General features: G+C 34.9%; 1 pseudogene; it reads right to left on the bottom strand.

The window, feature by feature from the left end:
* Positions 1 to 1,156: 1,156 nt before the first annotated feature.
* On the bottom strand, positions 1,157 to 10,309 carry LOC117913212 (annotated as a pseudogene).
* Positions 10,310 to 23,722: the final 13,413 nt, after the last annotated feature.

The raw sequence follows: 23,722 nt of genomic DNA, 5'->3' as shown, positions 1-23,722 counted from the left end.
AGTTATCTAGATAGTAGTACTTTAGATTTCATGAGACAATTATGTCTAATGGTTTTGAAATATTAGAAGCGAACCATTGTGTATATGTCAAATGATTAGGGAAAGACTTCTTCTTTTATCTTTGTATGTCAATGACATTCTATTAACCGGAAGTGACATGGACATAATTGTTGCTACCAAAGGATGGTTGTCCTCCACGTTTGATATGAAGGACATGGGGAAGCAAATTTTGTGCTTGGAGTTAAAATCCTAAGGGATCACTCAAGAAGACTTCTTGGTTTGTCTCAAAAGACTTATATTAAGAATATTCTAGAGTAGTTTTGAATGCAAAATTGCAAACCTATCAGCACCCCTATCAAGAAGGGTTACAGCCTAAGCCTTGATCAATGCCCTAAGAATGATGAAGAAAGGAAGCATATGGTAAGAGTTCCTTATGCGAGTGCAATTGGAAGTATGATAGATGTTATGTTGTGTACTTGACCCTACATATGCTTCATAGTTCAATTGGTCAATCATTACCAAACTAACCCATACCCCATTCATTAGTGAGCAATTAAGATGATTTTTCACCACCTCCAAGGATGTAGAGATTTTGTCCTTTGTTATCGAGGTAGAGACTTGAGATTAAAACGGTATTATAATACAGATTGGGTTAGTGATAGAGATGAGTGCAAATCCACTACGAGATATGTTTTTGACTCAATGGTGTCACTATTACTTGGTGGACTAAGAAGTAATCCTGCATTGCTCTATCCACTATGAAGTTGGAGTAAATTTGTTTAGTGGCCTTATAGGAGGTTGTTTGCTTGCGTATTTTATCATTTGTTGAATAGACGTTGGAAGAAAGCAATATAAATTGTGAAGATTTAAATATATATATATATAGGGAGAACTTTTCGAATTTATTTAAAAACACCTATTCAGCCCCTCTCCTCCTCCTCTTGGTGTAGTTCATCATTGAGATATACCCTCAAATATTTTAACCAAATTTGCTATAGCTACAGTGCTATTTTTTCATGAAATATTCCACATTTGTGGATAATGGTTCCACTGGCTTAAATTACAAAAGGAAAATGAATCAGTCATTCGCAGCTGCTACTTGAGGCGGAATCATTTGCACTTGATTTGTATTAGTAAGATTAATTAATATCAAATACTACTGTGAAGATGTCTGCCTATTTGGACTGAATGGATCGCCATATTCAGAAGAAGGTGTTTCTTGGTCTCTGAAGAAAGCAAAATTACCGTGTGTTTGGATGGAAAGGCTTGATGGACTTGGGGGGCAGTTGGTAGCTGGCGAGGTTGTAACTGCATCCATTCCATTGATGCCACTTCTGTCTACCATTTCACTTTTCCTGAAAGTATGCGAGCTGAGGTCTTTGTGATCAAAGCGTGTCGCCATAGCTTTAATTTTTCTCCATACTGAAGCTGGGGGATCCAAGTGTACTAAAGTATCTCTATTTTCATAGAGGAAAGTGGTGATGCATATGATGAGAGCTACAGATGAAGCGACTCCAGCAATGAGGAATAGGCCCCAAAAGCTATTAAGGCCGATGCTGTTTGAAGAAACTGAGCTGGTGAGCTCTGGACAACTGGGTGTCTGCCCAAACCATGCTTTCTCAAAATGAACCATTTTAGCTCCCTCAGTCACGTTTAAGACTTGCATTGAAACATCAGGTATGAGAGGTGATCGCTTTGGGAAGACCTGAAAATTTACAAAATAAGAAACCAATTAGCACAGTTTGAAAATTTATGTACAAGTACGTGAGATAGACTCACAAATCCAAACCCATCGAACTTGTAAGTTGGTTGAACTGCAGTGTATTTGGAGCAATATTTTGCAAGGAAAAGCTTCATGTAAGGGATTTCCTCAAAAGCAGCAGCAATTCCACCATCTGAACTCCTGTTTGAAAATAATTCATCCAGCCCTTCTGGAGACTCATGGATTACAAGCTTGGTTTCATCAAATTTCATCCACTTCAAGAATTCATGAACAAAAGAGCCCTTCTGGTAACCCACACGCTCCCCGTTCTTTATGAGCTCATTTATGTCTGTGATAGTCGACTTCAGCTGTTGAACTGTTAACATTGAAGTCAAGCTGGCAGTATAACTTTGAGTAAGAATCAGCACCACGAAAAACCATATGATCACCACGAACCGAGCCAAGTTACTCACAACTCTCTCCTCTATAAACATAATTTAAGAATGGAAAGGAAGATCTGTAGGGAATTAAACCGAATTCCCAACCCGTGAGAAACAAAATTAAAGAAAACACACGCCAAAGAAAAAATAATCGCACGCACAAGACAGTATTTACGTGGTTCGGCAATTTGCCTACGTCCACGGAGTTGCAGGGATATCACTATTATCAGGGAAGAATTCAGAGTACAACATGGCGGCTACAATATTCTCTCTATATATATAACACGACAACCCCACCACACTAAAAAACCCTAATCATAAAGGGTGGTTCCACAATGGGCTAAACGGCTCAACAGGCCTCAATAAATCTCCCATTAAAAAGCCATGCAATATTATTCGAGTCGGGACGTCAAATTGGATCAAACAAAACTAGGCTCCACAAAGCCCAACAAATCTCCCACTTGGAGACTAGTCCAATCACCAACATCAAACCGCTATCCTCCAAGAAACAATCCCTCATCCCTACAACTCATCCTCCTGTCCTCAAGCTAGAAGACCAATTGAAGCTGCGCACAGCTTCAACTTCTCAATAGTGACACCCTTAGTCAACATGTCTGCAGGGTTCTTAGATCCACAAATCTTCTCAAGCATTACCAGTTTATCCTCAACAAGATAACGGATAAAGTGGTATTTTGTTTGTATATGTTTCGACTTTGAATGAAAAGCCAAATTTTTGGCAAGAAAAATTGCACTCTGACTGTCACTGTGTAGAATGCCCATCTCCTGCTTCTTACCCAATTCATCTAAGAAACCATGTAGCCAAATCATCTCCTTTCCAGCTTCAGTTGCTGCAACATACTCAGCTTCTGTAGTGGACAAAGTAACAATCTTCTGTAGATTTGAAACCCATGATATAATTGTACCACCTAGAGTAAAAACAAACCCAGTAGTACTCTTTTTACTATCAATATCACCAGCAAAATCAGCATCTACATAACCCTGCAATTTCAAACTTGCACCTGTGAAGCAAAGACATGTATCTAATGAACCCTTCAGATATCTTAGAATCCATTTGACTGTCTCCCAATGTTGCTTTCCAGGCTTACTCATGAATCTGCTCACAACTCCCACTGCATGTGCAATGTCTGGCCTTGTACACACCATAGCATACATCAAGCTGCCAATAGCTGAGGCATAGGGCACCTTGCTCATATGGTCCCTTTCTTCTTCTGTCTTCGATGACTGTTCTTTGCTTAGTTTGAAATGGCTCCCCAAGGGTGTGCTCACTGGTTTAGCTTCATTCATGTTGAACCTGCTGAGAACTTTCTTCACATACTCTGATTGTGAAAGCTTCAATGTACCATTAGCCTTATCTCTAATGATTCTCATACCAAGGATTTGCTTTGCAGCTCCCAAATCCTTCATTGCAAATTGTTTGGACAATTGCTTCTTCAGATTATTAATCTTTTCAATGTCAGACCCTGCAATAAGCATATCATCCACATACAACAGTAATATGATGTAAGAATTATCAAAAGACTTAACATAGCAACAGTGATCAGCTTCACATCTCTTGAACCCAATTCTATGCATAAAACTGTCAAACTTCTTGTACCACTATCTAGGAGCTTGTTTAAGGCCATACAAGCTCTTTCTTAGTTTGCAGACTAAACTCTCTTGTCCCTGAACAATGAACCCTTCTGGCTGAATCATGTAAAGGTCTTCCTCCAAGTCACCATGAAGGAATGTTGTCTTCACATCTAACTGTTCAAGATGTAAGTTTTCTGCAGCCACCATTCCAAGTACAAGTCTAATTGTTGACATCTTCACAACTGGAGAAAATATCTCTGTGTAGTCAATGCCCTCCTTCTGTTGGAACCCTTTAACAACTAATCTGGCCTTGTAACGTTTGCTACCATCATGCTCATTCTTTATTCTGTATACCCACTTGTTGTGCAAAGCCTTGTTTCCTACTGGCAATTCAGTTAGTTCCCATGTCTGATTCCCCAACAGGGAATCCATCTCATCCTTCATGGCTAACTCCCACTTGCTTGAATTCTCATCTTGCAAGGCTTCATCATAACACTCTGGCTCACCACCATCAGTCAACAGGAGATAATTTAAAACAGGTGAATAACGTTGCGGAGGTCTAATGTTCCTGGAAGATCTGCGAACTTCAGCTACAGGTGTACTCAAATCTACCTGTGAATTTACATTCTCCTTATCTTCTTCACCCCCTTTTTGGACAGTACTTTCAGTCAATTCATCTAAGTTGACAAACTTAGATTTCTTTTTATCTATCTCTGTAACATCTGACACTACAGTTGACCTATCCTTGTACATAACCTGTTCATTAAATATCACATTTCTACTTCTAATGATTTTCCTGTTTTGTTCATCCCAAAACCTATAGCCAAATTTTTCATCACCATAGCCAATGAAAAAACATATTTTTGACTTTGCATCAAGTTTGCTACGAGCATCAGAATCAATATGAACATAAGAAACACAACCAAAAACTTTTAAATGTGAAAACTTCACCTCTTTACTGCTCCAAACCTCCTCAGGAAGTCTGAACTCCATGGGAACTGATGGTCCTCGGTTTATCAGGTAAGCTGCAGTGCTAACAGCATCAGCCCAAAAATTTTTTGGTAGTCCAGCATGCAACCTCATACTTCTAGCACGCTCATTGAGAGTTCTGTTCATGCGCTCAGCCACACCATTCTGCTGTGGTGTCCCAGGAATGGTCTTCTCCATCCTAATTCCCTGTGCAGCACAATACTCATTGAACCCTCCATCTATGTACTCTCCTCCATTATCTGACCTCAAACATTTTACTTTCAAACATGTTTCTGTCTCAACCATGACCTTCCACTTCTTAAAAGTTTCAAATACATCAGATTTATTTTTCAGAAAATAAACTCATACCTTTCTACTTGAGTCATCAATAAAAGTGATGTAGTACCTTGAACCTCCTAGGGATGCAACCGGAGAAGGCCCCCACAAATCAGTGTGTACTAGTTCCAATTTTTCAGCCTTCGGTGTCCTGCCAGTTTTCAAGAAGCTTACCTTTTTTTGTTTTCCTAAGATGCAACTTTCACACATGTCAAAATCAATGGATTTCAATTCTGGTAGTTTTCCTTTTGACAACAGCATCTTCATCCCTTTCTCACTCATGTGACCAAGTCTACGATGCCATAGGCTTGTATCAGTACTTGCATCAGCAACTGCAATTGTGTCTCTTGGACATGAGGTCATATACAAAGTACCAGTCTTCTTTCCACGAGCCAATACTCTAGCTCCCTTTGTAACCTTCCAAGTACCACCAACAAATAGTATTGCATGTCCCTCATCATCAAGTTGTCCAACAGAAATTAGATTCCTCCTCAGGTCAGGAATATGTCGAACCTTCTCCAGTAACCAAACAGACCCATTGGGCAACGATATCCGGGCGTCTCCCAGACCCACAACATCCAAGGCTGAACCATCAGCCAAATACACCTTACCAAAATCACCTGCAACATAATTCTGTATGATTTCTTGGTGTGGAGTGGTATGAAATGAAGCTCCTGAATCTAAAACCCAATCATCAAGTGGACTGTCTACTGCAAGAAGTAATGCATCATGTACCTCTTCTGTTACAACATTAGCAGAATCATCTTCATTCTTCTTCTTAGGGCTTTTGCATTGCCTTTTAAAGTGACCTGTTTTCCCACAATTCCAGCATTGTACTTGTTGGCCTGATCTAGATTTGATTCTGTTCCGATTAGAATTTCTGGAATTTGATCTACCCCGATTTGAATATCTGTCATTACCTTTGCCTCTTGTCTCAAGGTTTAGGGCAGAACCAGATCCTGAGGTTTCACCTGCATCTCTTCGGCGAATCTCCTCAGCCAGAATTAAATCTCGTATATCATTGTACTTGAGCTTTTCCTTTCCCATAGAATTGCTTACTTCCATCCTCATTGCCTCCAACTGTTTGGCAAAGAAGCCAAGACGATCAGAGCACGAATCTCATCATCAAAATCAATTTCTACAGACGACAATTGATTTGTGATTGTATTAAATTCATTCAGATGTTGTGCTACTGATGCATTCTCTGTCATCTTCAAATTGAACAACTTCTTCATCAGATGCACCTTATTGTTTGCGGACAACTTTTCATACATACCGGACAAAGCCTTCATCAAATCTGCTGTGGTCTTCTCCTTTACAACATTATGTGCAACAGACCTAGACAGAGTTAACCTAATAACTCCTAGAACTTGTCTGTCAAGAAGCGCCCATTCCTCAGCCTTCATACTCTCAGGTTTTGTCCCCAAAAGAGGCAGATGCAATTTCCTCCCATAGAGATAATCTTCAATCTGCATCCTCCAATACGCAAAGTCTGTGCCATCAAACTTTTCTATTCCAGACGCCTTTCCTGCTTCCTCTGCCATTGCTCCCACTCAAACCTAACCCTAGGCTCTGATACCAGTTGTAGGGAATTAAACCGAATTCCCAACCCGTGAGAAACAAAATTAAAGAAAACACACGCCAAAGAAAAAATAATCACACGCACAAGACAGTATTTACGTGGTTCGGCAATTTGCCTACGTCCACGGAGTTGCAGGGATATCACTATTATCAGGGAAGAATTCAGAGTACAACATGGCGGCTACAATATTCTCTCTATATATATAACACGACAACCCCACCACACTAAAAAACCCTAATCATAAAGGGTGGTTCCACAATGGGCTAAACGGCCCAACAGGCCTCAATAAATCTCCCATTAAAAAGCCATGCAATATTATTCGGGTCGGGTCGTCAAATTGGATCAAACAAAACTAGGCTCCACAAAGCCCAACAAGATCAGCTTCAGAACATCAATATCAAGTCAAATATAAATTTTGAAACATAAAAATATATCCTGAACTTTACTTGCATATTGTATGGAATGTCCATATATTAATAGTTGGTTTCAGTTGTGTTTTGAGTGTTATCATATTAAGGTTCTGACAGCATGGAAATATGCAGTGTTTTAAATTACTATCATGTAGTTTTTTTCATTGCCACGTATATTCGAGGAGGTGCATGGAAGAGCAATTACTCTGGGCAAACACCATGGTCGAGAATGAAAACCAGAGGATCGTGCCAACTTGATTTGAACGAGGTCCTCTGAAATCTTCATTTATACGATGTTCCAGAACCCAAATCACAAAGCCAATGAAGACAAAGAAACAAGCGCTTGTCACCCAAAGGTCCCAAGTCAGTGGCTTCAAGAAAACCCATGCATTTCTACTTCTTTTATCTATGACGGGCACAATCATTGACACCCCAGATTCCGTGTAAGGCAGCGTAAAGTCTACATATAAGGACCTGTTCGCTACGATAGTGGTATCTCCCACAACAGCATCATACTTCTGTTCACAATAGAATTTTGGACCAATCTGTTAATACATTTGGTTTGAATTTCTGGTTTGTTCGTCTTCTATGCACACAAAGAATAACATGAGAGGATTGCAGTTGGTTTTATTACTGGAATTAAGCTAGAGTTAGTTCTATCTGCCTGGAAATCTAAGGAGTTCATGAACTAACCTGAAGATATACTTGATATATCAAATCATTGTAATTGCCAGCAGGCTTGCCATCAGAGGTCTCGAACGGAATGTACTCGTAAGGAACAGAATATGGCAATGCTGCCATCACAGCACCGAAGATAGCTATGCTGTATCCAGTGACCTTTGTAATGTTAGTGATAGGATCTGGTGTCACCTTTACAAATTCACTAAACCCCTCTTTCACTGGTACTCCTATTCTCAAGGACTTCATGCCGTTTGTGGGAAGCACCCAACCTTTAGGAACCGAAGGAGATTCTCCCGGCCATATGATGGTTCTTAGATCAGCCTTATAAGTAGGATTTGAATTTCTTACAATCCCATTCTCCGGTGTCCAAAGTGCTACCCCTCTTTCCCCTTTACCGATCACATTGACTATCTGGAAGGCTGATGAACGTAGTTGCCCATCAACAATTTGAAAATCTCCACTGAGGCCTCTGAATTTAGTACTTAGAAGTGATTGGAGAAGATATGGACCAGTTTTGGAGACTTGTATAGTCCCAAGACCGGTTGAATTTCTGGAAATATTAGAATTTTGGAAGCTGAAGTTTGTTGTCCCAAGTTGTTCAACTGCCATGGCTAGCCCAGAAGCAGCATCATAAGCCCAGAGGCCAAATATGTTCAACTCATAGCTTTCATTGGTTGGATATTCTTGCTGGATTTTCCTTTTCCATCTGATTTCAAAACTTTTAAGCTCTTTAGATCTAGGAACATGAGGCTTTACACCCAACACTCCTTGCATCGAATCAATGACCGACTCATCCAAAGTACTCAACATATCAGCCATCCCATCAGTCAGTATCCAAACCTAGCCTTCATCCATCATTCCCACCTTATTTGCTTTGGTGAAAAGCCGAGGCCCAAGAGGTGTAGACATGTGTACAATGAAAACTCTGGTTGACATTGTCATCAGCCTGTAAAGTTCTTTGACAATTTGATCATCAGTGGCTAATGGAGGAATGACGCACCTGTAGGCAATACGGGTGTCAATCTCTTGCAAGGCATCGGTAAGATATGGTATAACGCCATTCCCATACTCATTGCCCACGTAAATAAGCACAACTTCTCTCCATCCAAAGGCTTGGACAATTGCCCTTATTGCTGGTACTTGAGCTGAGTCATTTAGGGTGGCTCGGATAAAATATTGACTCTGAAGTGAAGAAAGAGAAGGGCTGGTTGCAGAAAATGAAATGATGGGCACATGAGCTTTGTCTCCGAGACCAATCAGGAAGTTGGCCTGCATGGAAGATGCTGGTCCTATGATGGCTTGAACGTCCTCATTTTGCAACAAGTCTAGAGCTGAATTTCGTAGGAGGTACGAAACATAATCAAATACTTTATCAGATTTAAAGATTCCAAAATTTCAATATATCTTTGGAGTACTAGTATATTATTAGCAATTAAACAAGGTACAAATAGAAATACAAATCATCCTTGGTTGCATGCATAAAAGAACTTAGTTGATATTGTATTAATTGAGACATAGTAGTACATATTTTCATGACGAACTAGCTTTTCTACCAAACAGCCGCTGATAATCATGATTCCAAGCAACTGGCATCTCATTTTGGTAACTACTTCCCATTCTCCCCTAAAAATAGACACATATTTATTAACTCCAACTCGAATATTCTCATGGCTCTTGGCCACAACACCGGAGTTGACTTTTAAAAAAAACAGGAAAACTTATGAAGACTTTTTGCATAATCTTTGATTCCAATTTATAGAGACTCTTAATTTGCCATCTTTTATGGATATGACAGTGTGGTTAAACATGAGGACTCTTTTCCATCAACAACTTTGCTTAATTAATAGCTTTACTACTTTTACCATGTTAGAAAGGCTGTAAATGTCAACAGACAGAAGAAGAAATGTAAATAAAAAAACATAGATACAAATTTTGTCTCTTTTAATCACCATCTGCCAATAAGGTGATAATTAAAAAAAAATCCAATTTAGCTAAAGATAATCGTATTTTTATTGGTAATTAGTCCAGTTATAGGTCTCAATTATAGGATCTCTAAAAGAAAAAGAACAAAACTATCATACATTGATCTGTTGTTTGAGAGATATACTCAAAATAAGCATCAAAAAAATAGAAAATGATAAAATAGCATCTCTTATTTTAAAATTAGTACGGCATGTCAAGTTAAGTTAACCATAGATTCAATATGTGCTTACAGTTTTCTCGGTAATGCAATTCAATTTTCTAAATAGATTAATAATCTAATCATTATGTGTGAGAGTATTGAGAGAGAGAGAGAGAGAGAGAGAGAGAGAGAGGGAGAGAGTACCAGCTGCAGCCGCACCAACGACATCTCGTTTGGAGTTTCTAATTTCCGGACCAGCCTAGTCTTGTAGTGCCCATGAGAGGCATAGAAGTCTGAGAGTGCCATGGAGATGCAGCTCGATCCCATCTTTCCTAGCCAGGTATCCATGTCGAGAACCACTCCCACTTTAACTGGAATCTTTGTGTTATGTGGCATGGCCGTTTCTATGAAGAAAATCCAGAGAGACAGCAGAAGAGATATAAAGCGAGTTGGGTAAGGTTCTTTCTCATCTTTCAACCTTTTCTGGGGACGCTTTAAGATTCATAACGTGGCGAGAGAGAGATTATTTATAGGATTTAGACTGTGAGGTAGGAATCAGCAGCCTTGAAGAAAGACTCCTCTGCAGGGTAAGCAAAAAGGACCCAACGGGACTTTTGAGAAAGCAAGGCAGCTATATAATATTTAGCCTTGTTTATAGGGTTGCATCACTCTTTGTGACAGCATTTTTCTTATTTAATTTGTTTACCTTGACCAAATGAAAATAGTTTGGTGGAGCCAGACCCACTCTTAGGACTGCAACTTGTACGGATTAAACACATTCCAACCCAATCTCAAGGATACTAACCCGAATTTGTGCTGGTTTGGACAGCCCCTTTTCTAATTTAATTTGGGTTGAGTATCTAATTCAAATTGCCAAACAATATGACTTGAACCGAGTATTTAATAATTTTAATTAGAAATTATATTGTATATAATAAATAATTAAATTTTATGTTATATTCTTTAATTATTGATATTTAAATATTAATTAAATTCTTATGTAGAATTAGATAGATTAACTTCTTATCTATTAAAACTATATTGTTTACCTTATACCAAATTGTTGTATTAAGTTAATGGATTTAATGTTGATGAAAGTAATAAATATGGTTTATTCATGCATATGGTAAGATGAAAACTTTTATGAACAAAACTTGTTTTGATGTGCTAGTATGTTATGCATTCTTTAATTTGTTTTTCCTCTAATCCAACCTAGTTTAACCTATTCTAATTCAACTCGAGTTTTAACACATTATTTTTTTCTAATTCGAGTTAACCATAACTTTGATATGACTAAACCTGTTCAAGTCAAGCTTAATCTGTTCATTTTTTAATTTTTTTTATAACTTAACCAACCTAAACATGACTAAATTTCAATTCGAGATTGTTAAAAAAATATTAGTTCAAGCATAAAATTGACAACTCGAATTATATAAATGAAGTTCAACTAGGGTGATAATGATAGATGTGATTCTTTGATTGAGGATGAGAGACTATCATCCTGACGTTGTGTCACTCTATTAAAGATTATGCTTCTTGCAACATCAAACTCCTCAAGAAACTCACAATGGATCCTGTCAAACGAACTGGTAATTAAATAATGGATCTTGTAACCTTTAATCAAGGATTTGGCAATAAACTATTCCACCACTTGACAAGTACACGTATTACCACTAAATAATGGCAAAATTCTTCTTTTGAGTTGATTCTCCAAATAATTTACATTTTTAATGAGAGAGTATGCAGCAACATCAGTTGACTTTTTAAAAATAATAATAATTCAACAATTTTATAAGAGCAATTCATTCGTGTGATAACATTTCTTTTTTAAAAAAATTATTAAAGTATTTTTCCTTTTTAAAAGATTTGCTTATCTTTACATAAAAAGTTCAAAAAATTATTTGTATGAATTCAAAATACTCCAAAACTCTTTTGTTTAAAATATGAAAACTTTTTTGAAACTTACCTTAAAAAAATAACTATTTTTAAAAATATATATTTTTTTTTAAAAGGACAAAGATATTCAAATTTTAAAAATAATTTTTAAAGATATAATATACATCATTATATTTTATTTAAAAACTAATTTTATATTTTTTTAAAACAAAAAATAAGAGATATATCTCAGCCAGCACTTCATTTTTCAAACGGGCTTATTTATCAAAGAAACTCAAATTAAGCCATCTTAGCCAATCAAATCTTTTTAATTTTGCGAAAACCTAGCTAAGTTCCAAAGCCATCTTAGTCATTAAAAGATATTATAGGATAAAATATTGGCTATTGTTTTCCAAATAATTGAGAATCACAGGATAACTTACAAGGATACATCAAGAGCATCGGTCCTTCATGGTAAAATATGTCCTAGCTTCCTTGTTGCTTCAAGGATTGACTATGTCTTCGATCTTCATACCCGGTGGAGGTGCTTACCTCTATACCATACAGTCAAACCCAGTCCCCAGCTTCCGCCATGACATCTGTATGTTAATTGGCAGCAAATATTTAGAGGTGTTTCCCTGCATTTCCTTAATTTTGGCTTTGATGAAGAGTAGGCGCTTAGGGCAGACTGAGTCAACAATAGGAAAATTGATTTCTTTTTTTTTCTTTTGTACAACACAAATTGACCTCTAAATAATAAACATGGAATTGAGAAGTCAATGCCTTTGAATTCTAGTACTGTGGTGCAGCAAGAATATTTGAATAAGAAGTCCAGATGATGGAGCATATGGTCTTCCAAACATACGAATTTGAGATAACTTGAGGCAAAGCCACGGCATGACGTCTGGAATTGAATTTGAATTCCTTTCTCAAGAAGAAATTGAACAGAAGCTTAACTTCGTGTTGGAAGGAAGTACCAGGTCTCATATTATGAGATGCAGGGGCATTTGACTCATTGTTAGAGAATATAAATCAATACTTAGTTAGTTAATTTTAACCTAAAAAAGTATAGGAAAATGAAGGAAGAGGATGATGGGCAATTTTCTTTCTATTTTTTTTTCTTTTCATGTTTTTGCAGGAAAGTGGAGGAAATTTTGAGAAAAATATGTGAATTTTCCTTCGCTCAAGTTCTATTTTCTGGTGGGCATATTCAACATGAGAATAACAAGGAAATCAAAATCTTTAATTTATTGTGGCCTTTTTAAATCTATAGCCTCAAGATGGATGAAATGATAAAAATATTCTGTCTTGTCCCGTTCTTTCTCCTTTTCGTTTAGTGAAGCAAAGTAGTGATTTGTATTTTTTTTTTTTTTTTTTTTATCAATCAATGCTGTTACATCTAATGACACATGAAACCCTTTAGATTCCAAGACCAAGACATTACTTGCATTTTATTATTGTTATATATATATATATATATATTGGGAATTCAAATTCAATTTGCCCCGATGGTCATAAATTTTGAGAGGCCTGCATATACCTCATGACCTAGAATTTTTTTTCTATATTGTTGTTGTACTTAACACTAGAATTGAGAGAGAGAGAGAGAGAACTACTCTTATTAAATACTTATTAATTAGGATTTAGGCCCACTGTAATTACAGTATGTGCAGATAGAAAAAGAAAAAATTCCAAACTGATGTGAATTTCACTTGTAAAGTGTTCAGTCTTATCTTCAAGACAACAAATTGCAAGAAAATATTTGTCACACATTTGGTACAAACACAACCTAAATGCATGCCAACGACTACCATCAAATGCTAGTAAAATTGAAATATCTTGTAGCTAACTGTCGAAGATGTCAACTTCTACATGTTCCATACTATTGCTGACCAACACATGATTTCAATGTGAAGTTGAGTATTAGAACTCTACTGTATAGAATACAGGAAAAATACTATTGGATAGTAAATCTTGAATCAATTTTATGATCCGGCAAACAAAAAATATTCGGGATTCTCCACTGAACTTGCAATGATTGGGCTTGAAGTTATTATTTATTTAAAAGAAAAAAGGTTTCATTAGCAAGCAAAAAGAAAAAGTGTGTGATTGTAATTGAGAGGAGATTTCATTATTAAGTGAAAAAAAAAAAAAAGTGTGCAACTCTAATATAAAGAAGAATGAGAACTTTCATTATTATAACATTTTTACCTTCGCTTAATTATTGAATTTTAAAGCATATATTGGCATATTCGATGAATGTAGAGATTATATTAGAAACCAAACTACATTAAAATATTTTGTTTTATTATTATTATTTTAATTTTAATTTTAGCTCATATGTGTGGAGGTGCAAAGACTAAAGGTAGAGTTAATTTTTATAGGTGGAAAGAAGCTATCATATGTATTGTCCCGAAGCTTCATACAAAGAATTTTGGTTTAATATATTATCAAAATTATATTTCTCAATCAATAAGTATCAATTGATGTTGATGTATCACAGAGCTTCATATAAAGCATTTTGGTTTAATATATTATCAAAATTGTCTCTCTCTTCACACACACACATCATTCCTTGTAATATATATGCTTGGAGTTGGAAAGAGGTCAAGATTGAGGATGCTGCCAAACCTCCGCTTGTAATGACAAGACCTAATATTTAATTGCTTGTTTCATAGAAAAGTTTTTGTACAAGGAGCATCATTTTTAATGTATCTTGTAAGAAAATATAGATTTTATGAAGGATACTTTGATTTACTTGAGGTAAATGAATTAAATCAGGGAAGTGTTATCTTTGATCATGAATATGTGATCAAAACAATGCTCCCTCTTATAAACAAAACAAGATATTTTATAATTGTTTAAGTATAGTGATGAACAATCAACAAGTGAAACAAATATTTTTGAAATATGTGGAAAATTGTAGGTTATCGAATCCCATCAAAGATACAATTTGAACCAATGAAAGTATAATCTAAATAATTAGGTAAGAGTATAAATATATGATATCAATGTATAATTAAATGAGAAATAATATTATAGACACCAAAATTTGTCATAAATTTATTTTTATATTAATTTTGAGCTTAATTTTATCCTTAGATTTAAATCCCGATTATATATATATATATATATATATATATATGATATTTTAGGCCCACTCATCATTTAATTATTTGTTTTTATAATTTTATATATCATTTTATTTTATTATTATGTTTTATCATATTTTTTCTTTTCTTTTTTTCTTTTCACTCTTCTCTCTCTCACTCTCTCTCTCGTACCTTCCCCAACTAGTACACCCACTTTAAGACCCATCCAACCTCCTCTCTTCCCTCTTCTCTTTCTTCTCATTTCCCTTTTTCTTTTAGTTTTTCTTCCCATTTTGGTGGTCGGTCCCATTTTTTTTAGCTCCATTTTTTTTCTTTCCCACTCACCACACCTCAGAGAGCACACACCAACCGACCCCTTTTTTTTTCCCCCATTTTCTTCTCCCAACCGCTCTTCCTCTTTTTCCTCCACATTGCCCCACAACCTTCTCTCCCTCTTATCTTCTCCCATTATTTTTGCTCACATTTCTACTATTCCTTTTCTTTTTCTTTTTTATTTATTTATTTAATTTTTGTTTTCCAAAAATCTATCACTCCTTATTGCCACTAATAGGACCACCGATCAATCATCGTCGTCGAGCCACTACTAGTCGGTGACCATCTCCCTCATCTCCCACTTTTCTCCCATTTTCTTTTTTTTCCCACAACACTCAAATCAGCTCTAAAACATGAGTTAAATTTTTTATTTTTACTATTGTTTGATTTAGTGGTTTGGATGTTTTAAGTTTGCTTAATTTATTTAGTTATTTATTTATTAAATTGTATTTGATTTTGATTGTAAATTGAGATTAGTATAAATCAGGTTTTATTTTGGTTGTGGGTTTAAGTTTGCATATTAAATTAAGTTAGAATTATAGGATATTAAGTTTAGGCCTAATGAAATTGATTTTAATTCATCATATTTTGGGTTTGATTAATTGAACTTATACTTTGGTTATTAACTTGAAAATTTTGAATAGGGCTATGACATATGAGATATTTTTGTTGGGGTATATTTGCTAATTTGAACTCTTGACGAAATTTATTAGATTAATTTGAAGTTTGAATTTGGACTTGAATATTTGTTTTGAACTTTGTGTATTTCTGGATATTTACATTTGGACTATTTTTGTTTTTGTATGGACCCATTCTATAATTCTATTGGCTGAGTATGGATTCATGACATGTGGAGTACGGAATTTAATGAAAGAAAGTAAGACTCGAAAAGTTGTAGAAAGATATTAAGATTGTTGTAAGCTTATTGGGGTATACATTTTATTTCCTACTACTATTTTGTTTTATTTTTATTGGTTTCTGTAAATATTTATTTATATATATTTACTTGTTGTGTACATAACTGAATATTGAAATAAATAAGAAATTTTATTTGAATAAGAGGAAAAATTCAGTAAACATGTTTTAACAAAATAATAGTTTAGAAAATATTAATAAAATAAAGTTTTTTATTAATAAAAATTCAGAAAAATTCTTTTAGAAAAATCCAAAAAAATTGTTTTTAATAGAATTTGAAATTTTATTTTTTAATAATAATTGTCCAAAAAGTCTTTGTTTAATAAAAATTGTCCAAAAATCGTTTTGTAAATAAAGTTATCCCAAAAATTAATTTTTAATAAAATTGTCAAAAAAAAATGTATTTTTGAAATAAATTATTTTTTTCTTAATTAAAATGGAATAAAAGTAATTTTTAGAAATAGGGGATTTGATTTTTTTTTTCTTTTTAATTATTATTATTATTATTATTTTGCAAATAAAGTTTTTTTTTTTTTTTTTATAATTTGTATAAGTCACTTTTCTTAAATGAAAATAAATCGAAATACTTTTTTAAATAAAATTGTAAAAATTCATTCATTTTTAGTAAAAGCAAGTAAAAATAATTTTTGTGCCCAAATTGAAATTTTGTAATAAACTCTTTTCATACAATAAGTGTAAATAACTTTTTTGAAAATTGAATACAAATAAATTGAGAAAATAAATTGACTTTTTTTGGTAAATAAATAAATTGAAATCATTAATTCAAAATTGTTTTTAATAAAATCCTTTAAAATTTCTTGAGGACTAATTCTTTTGCATTTTTTCTTTTATTTTATTTAGTTCAATAAATCATTTTGCATCATTCTCTTGTCATTTATTTTGTGGATTCTTGTAATTAGATTTTATCCCAATTTTTGTGTATTAATTTGTTCTTTTAATCTTAATATACATTATTAATTAATTAATTGTCACAATTCTCTTGATTCGTTTAGTACAGATTGTAGGTATACAAGCTTAGAGGGGTGCTACAGCTTACCATTATATTTTTTCAATAGGTAATCTGAATCCAAATTCAGACTTGATTTTTGCAGACATGTTTTTTTCAAATAAGGAGTCACACGGAGTTTTTTTTCTTATTTTATTTTCACTTTAAAAAATAAATAAATAAATGGTGAAGTCTTTTTCTAAAAATCAAAATTTCACAAATAAATAAAAAAATGAGTCTTGTCATCGAGTGGGGATGCATAAGAAAAATGTGGGTCTACAAATACATATATATATATATATATATGGTGTCTATGTGTGTGATATGATCTATTTAATTAATCTCGCTTTCCAATGTATGTTTATTCAACATTATAATGAGATTTGCAAGTTATAAGTCTATTTTGTTATTGTAACATCATAAATAATGGAAAAACTCTTTGAACTCATTTGACAATAATTCTAAAAAACGCTTTTAATCTTTTTAATACTTAAAATTTTTTATCATTCAAGTGTTAAAAATGTTAAAAGCGTTTTCTAAAATCACTTTCAAATGCACTCTTAATCATAACAGTGTGAAAAAATAGTTGTTAAAAGATTTATTAATATCATCAATTTGTTTCCTAAATGTTTTTTTTTCACCACTATGTAGGTTTTATACACATTTAGGTCCATATTTATAAGTAAGAATACAACTTGGATGAGATGTAAAGCAATTCATATTAAATCCATCTATTAATATATCTGGTCTTAAATACAATATGATCAAGTTCAAGAAAGGAATTTTCAAGTCATGTCAAATCCACATAGAAGAGTTGTTATGGGTTATAAAATAAAAAGAGTAAATGAAATAATTATTTTAATACCATAAAATATAAATTATATTACAAAGTAAGAAGTTAAAAACTAAATATCTCTCAAAACATAGAATATATCATTAGCTAGTAATTTAATATGAATAACAACCACAAACTCAAGTTTCAACATTTATAGGTACTTTAATAATTAAGCCAAAATGTTAAGCTGTTACTCCAATATAGTTCAAAAAATAAAAAAGGGTTTAGAGGACATACAGTTTCCTTGCATCCTGCGATTAAGAGAGAAGAGTCCAGTCGGGTCTCCTTCTCAGGTTGACTGCAGAGTAGTCCTACTTCCAGCTGGCTTCTGGTTTCAAAATTCTAAATTCTAAGTCCTATAAATAATCTCTTAATTTCTCTCCAATATTATGACTACCATAGCTTCCAACAAGTTCGAAGATGAGAAGGAACCTTACCCTACTCCTAATCTCTCTCTTGTTCTTTCTCTTTCCCACGATTTTCTTCATAGAAAAGGGCATGGCACAGAACACAACAATCCCAGTTAAAGTGGGAGTGGTTCTGGACTTGGATACATGGGTTGGGAAGATGGGGTTGAGCTGCATCTCCATGGCCCTCTCAGACTTCTATGCCTCTCATGGCCACTACAAAACCAGGGTGGATACAAAAATCAGAGATTCCAAAGGAGATGTTGTTGGTGCAGCTGCAGCAGGTACTATCCCTTAAATCTTCTTCTTTAAGTGTTAAACTCATCAGTCTAAATAATTTTAGAAGTCAAGCCATTTGGGTTTCGAGGAAGTTCGCTGGAATCTCTCTTAGAACTAATAAACTTAATTGGGAGCAGTTTAACTAGCACAGTAAAAGATATTTGCTTTCAGTATTCTCTCAGGAAAGGCAAGAATACTCTAAAATATTAGAGTTTATTTTTTATGTTTCCTCAATATTTTCGTAACCGGTACATAAATCAGAAAAGTTATTGATTTACTGATAATATTATAAATATATAATGAATATATTATTAAAATTAAAAGTAATTATAAAATTTTAATATATATTTATATAGAAATTAAAAATAATAATATTTATTTTTCATAATTAATATTATAAAAATAAATATAAATATTTTAATATTTTAAATTTTATTAAATGAGTGGTTATAGCCCATCCACGAGCTGATGGTCCATGGCTCAAATCCCCAAATTCTAAGAATTTTGGATTTTTCAACAACTCAATATCTTTCACCCCACATTCAATAACTCAATATCTTTCATCCTTGTCAGTCATAATTGCCACAAGGCCCACAACAGAGCCACTCCTTGACTTTGAGTTGGGCTTCCCCCCCTCCACTGTGGGCTAGGCTTTTGTTGAGAGAAAAAAACAAGTTTGGCCAACCTAGAACTGATAGCATATTTCACCAGCTCAATGGTCTGTCCGTTTCAAGGTCGGCTCAACGGGTACTCCAATCTAAAGGTTGGTCCAAGCTTCCATCAATAGTTTGATATCTGATTTTCAAAACATTGTTTATATCAACTTAGAGTGATCCAAAAAAAAAAAAAATTGAAAATTTAGAACCCACAAGATGTATCTTGGGAAAATTAAGAAAATATCTCGATGAGAACAGATATGACCAAGAATTATTGCAAAAGAGTCTCAATTAATTGTGCCATGTTTATTTGTTTTATTGTTTCAACTAGATAACATATCTTGGGGAAATGACCAAGAGGTTCTCATATTCACCACATGATATTTAAGGGGTAGCAAACAGTGTTAAAAAACTATTTAATGAGACTTTTATTAATAAATTATAATAACTGTATTATACTTTTGGCAAATTATTTTAAAAAATAAGCTAACATATAATTAAGATAAATTTAAATTTTAAAATAATTTAAATAAATCTTAATTGTGTTAAGGTAGGTGATAACTGGGATTAAATGAATTATTGATGTTATTTTTGTGAAATTGATAGACTTCTAACCCAAATGGCCCTATCTTATTAAATGAATTGCAATTGTATCTTGTTGAGCATACAATAAATGGGTCGTCTTCATCTTAAATTATAATATCATATCATATTTTATTATTATATTAGGACAAAAAAATATGATAAACAAGGTTTTGTACCCTATTTGTGTAATGATTCATATCCAATCGAGTAAATATTGTTCGTTTTAGGCCCAAAAAATCCTCATGACTTTAAAATGCGTCTATATGGTTAAGAAACTCATACATATACAATGCCAAAAAATTTCTCCTTTATTCAATATGGGATATCACAAACAACCGCTTCCCATGAGATTACAAGGCCAAAAGGACAAACACCCCTCTTGGTCTAAAATGGACAATATATATATATAATTGGTTGCGGTTCGTTACCGTTTGATTGCTCACTGTAGTGTAGAAATTTATTAATTCATTTAAATGCTTGTTTATCGTTTGAACATGCATGCTCCTGAACTCAGTTGTTGACCTCTTGCAAAATGAGGAAGTGGAAGCCATAATAGGGCGGGATCATCGATGCAGGCCAACTTCATGATCGGTCTTGGAAGCAAAGCTCGGGTGCCCATCATTTCATTTTCTGCAACAAGTCCCTCTCTTTCTTCGCTTTGATGGGATAAACGCAAACAATGCACAACTAGATTTTATCCCCTCTTGTGAGAAGTAACAACAATTCACCCCAATGCAACAAGAATATGAACACCAACAATTTTTAGCGTGAAAAACCTTCCCAAATGTGAGAAGTAAAAACCATGGGACCCTTAGACCACTTAAACCCTCCACTAATATAATCAATGGGTTACACAATTCTCTCTAGATGAAACTAGAGATTTACATCAGCCATATCTCAAGACAATTAGTCTTGGCAAATACAAAACAACTTGCATAAAACAATGGAGAGATCTCACCAAAACAGAGTCACTGTTCCCGGACACAAATCACCACTGTTCCAAACTCCAAATCCAATCTCCACCGTTCAAAATGAAGATCAATGAGTTAAGAACATGCTAACCAAAAATCATCTCGATCAGACCACGGATTAATCTCGATCAAAGCTGAAGATCAGAACTGCCCGGGTGAAAAGAAATTCAACAACAAAGACGCACTATTCATGGACTGAAACAACAACCTTCCGGAACTCCAAATCCGATCTCCACCGTTCAGATTAGAGATCAATGAGTTGAAAATCTCTTCTTCAAATTTCAGGTCGATCGGACTACACACGAAGCGGGATCGGCCGTTTGATGAAATCTGGACAGTAAAGAGAAGAAAAGAAAGTAACGTTTTTCTTCTCTCTAACTTCAAAAATTCAGTGGCTCTTTTTCTTTTTCTCTCTAACTTTATCTTCCTTTTTCTTCTTACTCTCCTCCTAGGGCTGCAAAGATGAAGAAGAAGAAGAGAAAACGGTTTCTTCTTCCTTTTTATACATTAAGGCCTAAGAAGCCTTAAATGTTTGGGCTTTGGGCTTTCCTTCACAAGAAGGAAATAACCCAACCCAACAAATCTCCTCCTTTCCGACTATGTGGAGGGACTCACCATCCCAGCGATGAAACAACAAACTCCAAGCTTCTCCCTTGGTAGTGTCTTTGTCAACATATCTGAGCCATTGTTATCTGTATGTATCTTCTCAATTTCAAACAAGTTGTCATTGAGAGCATCTCTCATCCAATGATACCTCACATCAATGTGTTTTGATCTTGCATGATAGGTAGAATTCTTACTGAGGTGAATAGCACTTTGGTTATCACAGTATACCACATAGCGCTGTTGTTTAAACCCGAGCTCTTGCATGAAACACTTCATCCACAACAACTCTTTACATGCTTCTGCTGCTGCAATGTACTCTGCCTCTGTTGTAGAAAGTGTAACACATTTCTGTAGTCTCGATTGCCAAGACACAGCACCTCCTGAGAATGTCATCAAATAGCCTGAAGTAAACCTTCTATTATCCACATCCCCTGCCATGTCTGAATCAGTGTATCCAACAAGTATTGGTTTCCCACCTCCAAAAGTGAGTTTCAACTTGGAAGTGCCTCGTAAATATCTCATAATCCACTTGATTGCTTCCCAATGATGTCTTCCTGGATTCGATAAAAACGGCTAACAACACCAACTGCATAAGCTATGTCTGGTCTAGTACATACCATGGCATACATCAAACTTCCTACTGCTGAGGCATACGGAACTCTTCTCATGTCTTCCTTTCCTTATCTGTAGAAGGGCTATGTCTGCTGCTTAGCTTAAAGTGACTAGCTAGAGGAGAACTAACCACTTTGGCTTTGCTCATGTTAAACCTTGCAATCACCTTTTCAATATATTGCTCTTGTAACATACATAGCTTCTTGGATGCTCTATCCCGCTCAATTCTGATGCCAAGAATTCTCTTTACTGGCCCTAAATCCTTCATGGCAAAGGATTTGCTTAACTGCTTCTTCAAGTTATCAATTCTTGAAACATTCATGCCAACAATCAAGATATCATCAACATAGATAACAATATAACAAAATCATCATCAGAGAATTTCTGCACAAATACACAATGGTCAGAAGTAGTTTTTCGGTAGCCTTGCTCCCCCATAACCGACTCAAACTTCTTATACCACTGCCTCGGTGCTTGCTTCAAGCCATAAAGACTTTTCTTCAGCTTACACACATAATCTTCTTTCCCTTTTAGTACGAAACCCTATGGTTGTTCCATATAAATTTCTTTGTCTAAATCACCATGGAGAAATGCAATCTTAACATCCATCTGCTGAATCTCCAAATCAAGACTAGCTGCCAAGCCCAAAACCATACGAATAGATGACATCTTAACAACAGGAGAAAAAATCTCATCAAAATCAATTCCTTTCTTTTGATTGAACCCTTTGACGATCAATCTAGCTTTGTAACGAGGTTGTGAAGTGTGTTCTTCTTTCTTCACTCTGTAAACCCACCTGTTCTTCAAAGCTCGTTTTCCCTTTGGCAACTTAACAAGCTCAAAAGAATGGTTATCATGCAATGACTCCATCTCATCTTGCATAGCATCAACCCACTTCATCTTATTTTCATCTTCCATGGCTTCCACATAACTTTCAGGTTCTCCCCCGTCAGTTAGTAATACATAGTCATCAACAGAATACCGTGTGGAAGGATGTCGGTCTCTGGAAGACCTTCTAAGTGGAATATCTGATAGAGCCTCTGCTGTTGGTGACTGCTCATGAACATCATCATCCACCTCAACTTGTGTGAGTGTTTCAACATCATCCATGTCATGTTGGTCATCATGTGCTTCATCTTCAACCTGTGTGGGTGTTTCAACATCACCCATGTCATGTTGGTCATCATGTGCTTCATCTTCAACCTGTGTAGGAAGATTTGTCAGAGGGGTTGGATCTAAATCAATCAAATCACCACTATGCTGATACTCCATTGGATTAGTCTTCTCAATATCTGTATAGTATGGTCTTCCATAAACACAACATCTCGGCTTCTTACAAGTTTTTTCTGCACCGGATCATAAAACCTGTAACCAAGCTCATCCTGACCATAGCCAATAAATACACAAGGTCTTGTCTTAGCATCAAGCTTAGATCTCTCATCTTTGGGAATATGCACAAAAGCCTTGCATCCAAAGACACGCAAGTGATCATAAGAGATTTCATTATTTGACCAAATTCTATCTGGAACATCAAATTCTAAAGGAACACATGGTGTAAGATTGAGAACATGTACAACAGTATTCAAAGCCTCACCCCAAAAAGATCTTGGCAACTGTGACTGCGAAAGTAAGCATCTTACTCTTTCAACCAGTGTCCTATTCATTCTCTCAGCCAACCCATTCAACTGAGGAGTCTTAGGAGGTGTCTTTTGATGTCG

The sequence above is a fragment of the Vitis riparia genome, chromosome 4, assembly GCF_004353265.1.
Source record: "Vitis riparia cultivar Riparia Gloire de Montpellier isolate 1030 chromosome 4, EGFV_Vit.rip_1.0, whole genome shotgun sequence".
In the NCBI taxonomy this organism is placed as follows: Eukaryota; Viridiplantae; Streptophyta; class Magnoliopsida; order Vitales; family Vitaceae; genus Vitis; species Vitis riparia.
This window is presented reverse-complemented; position numbering and strand designations above follow the sequence as displayed.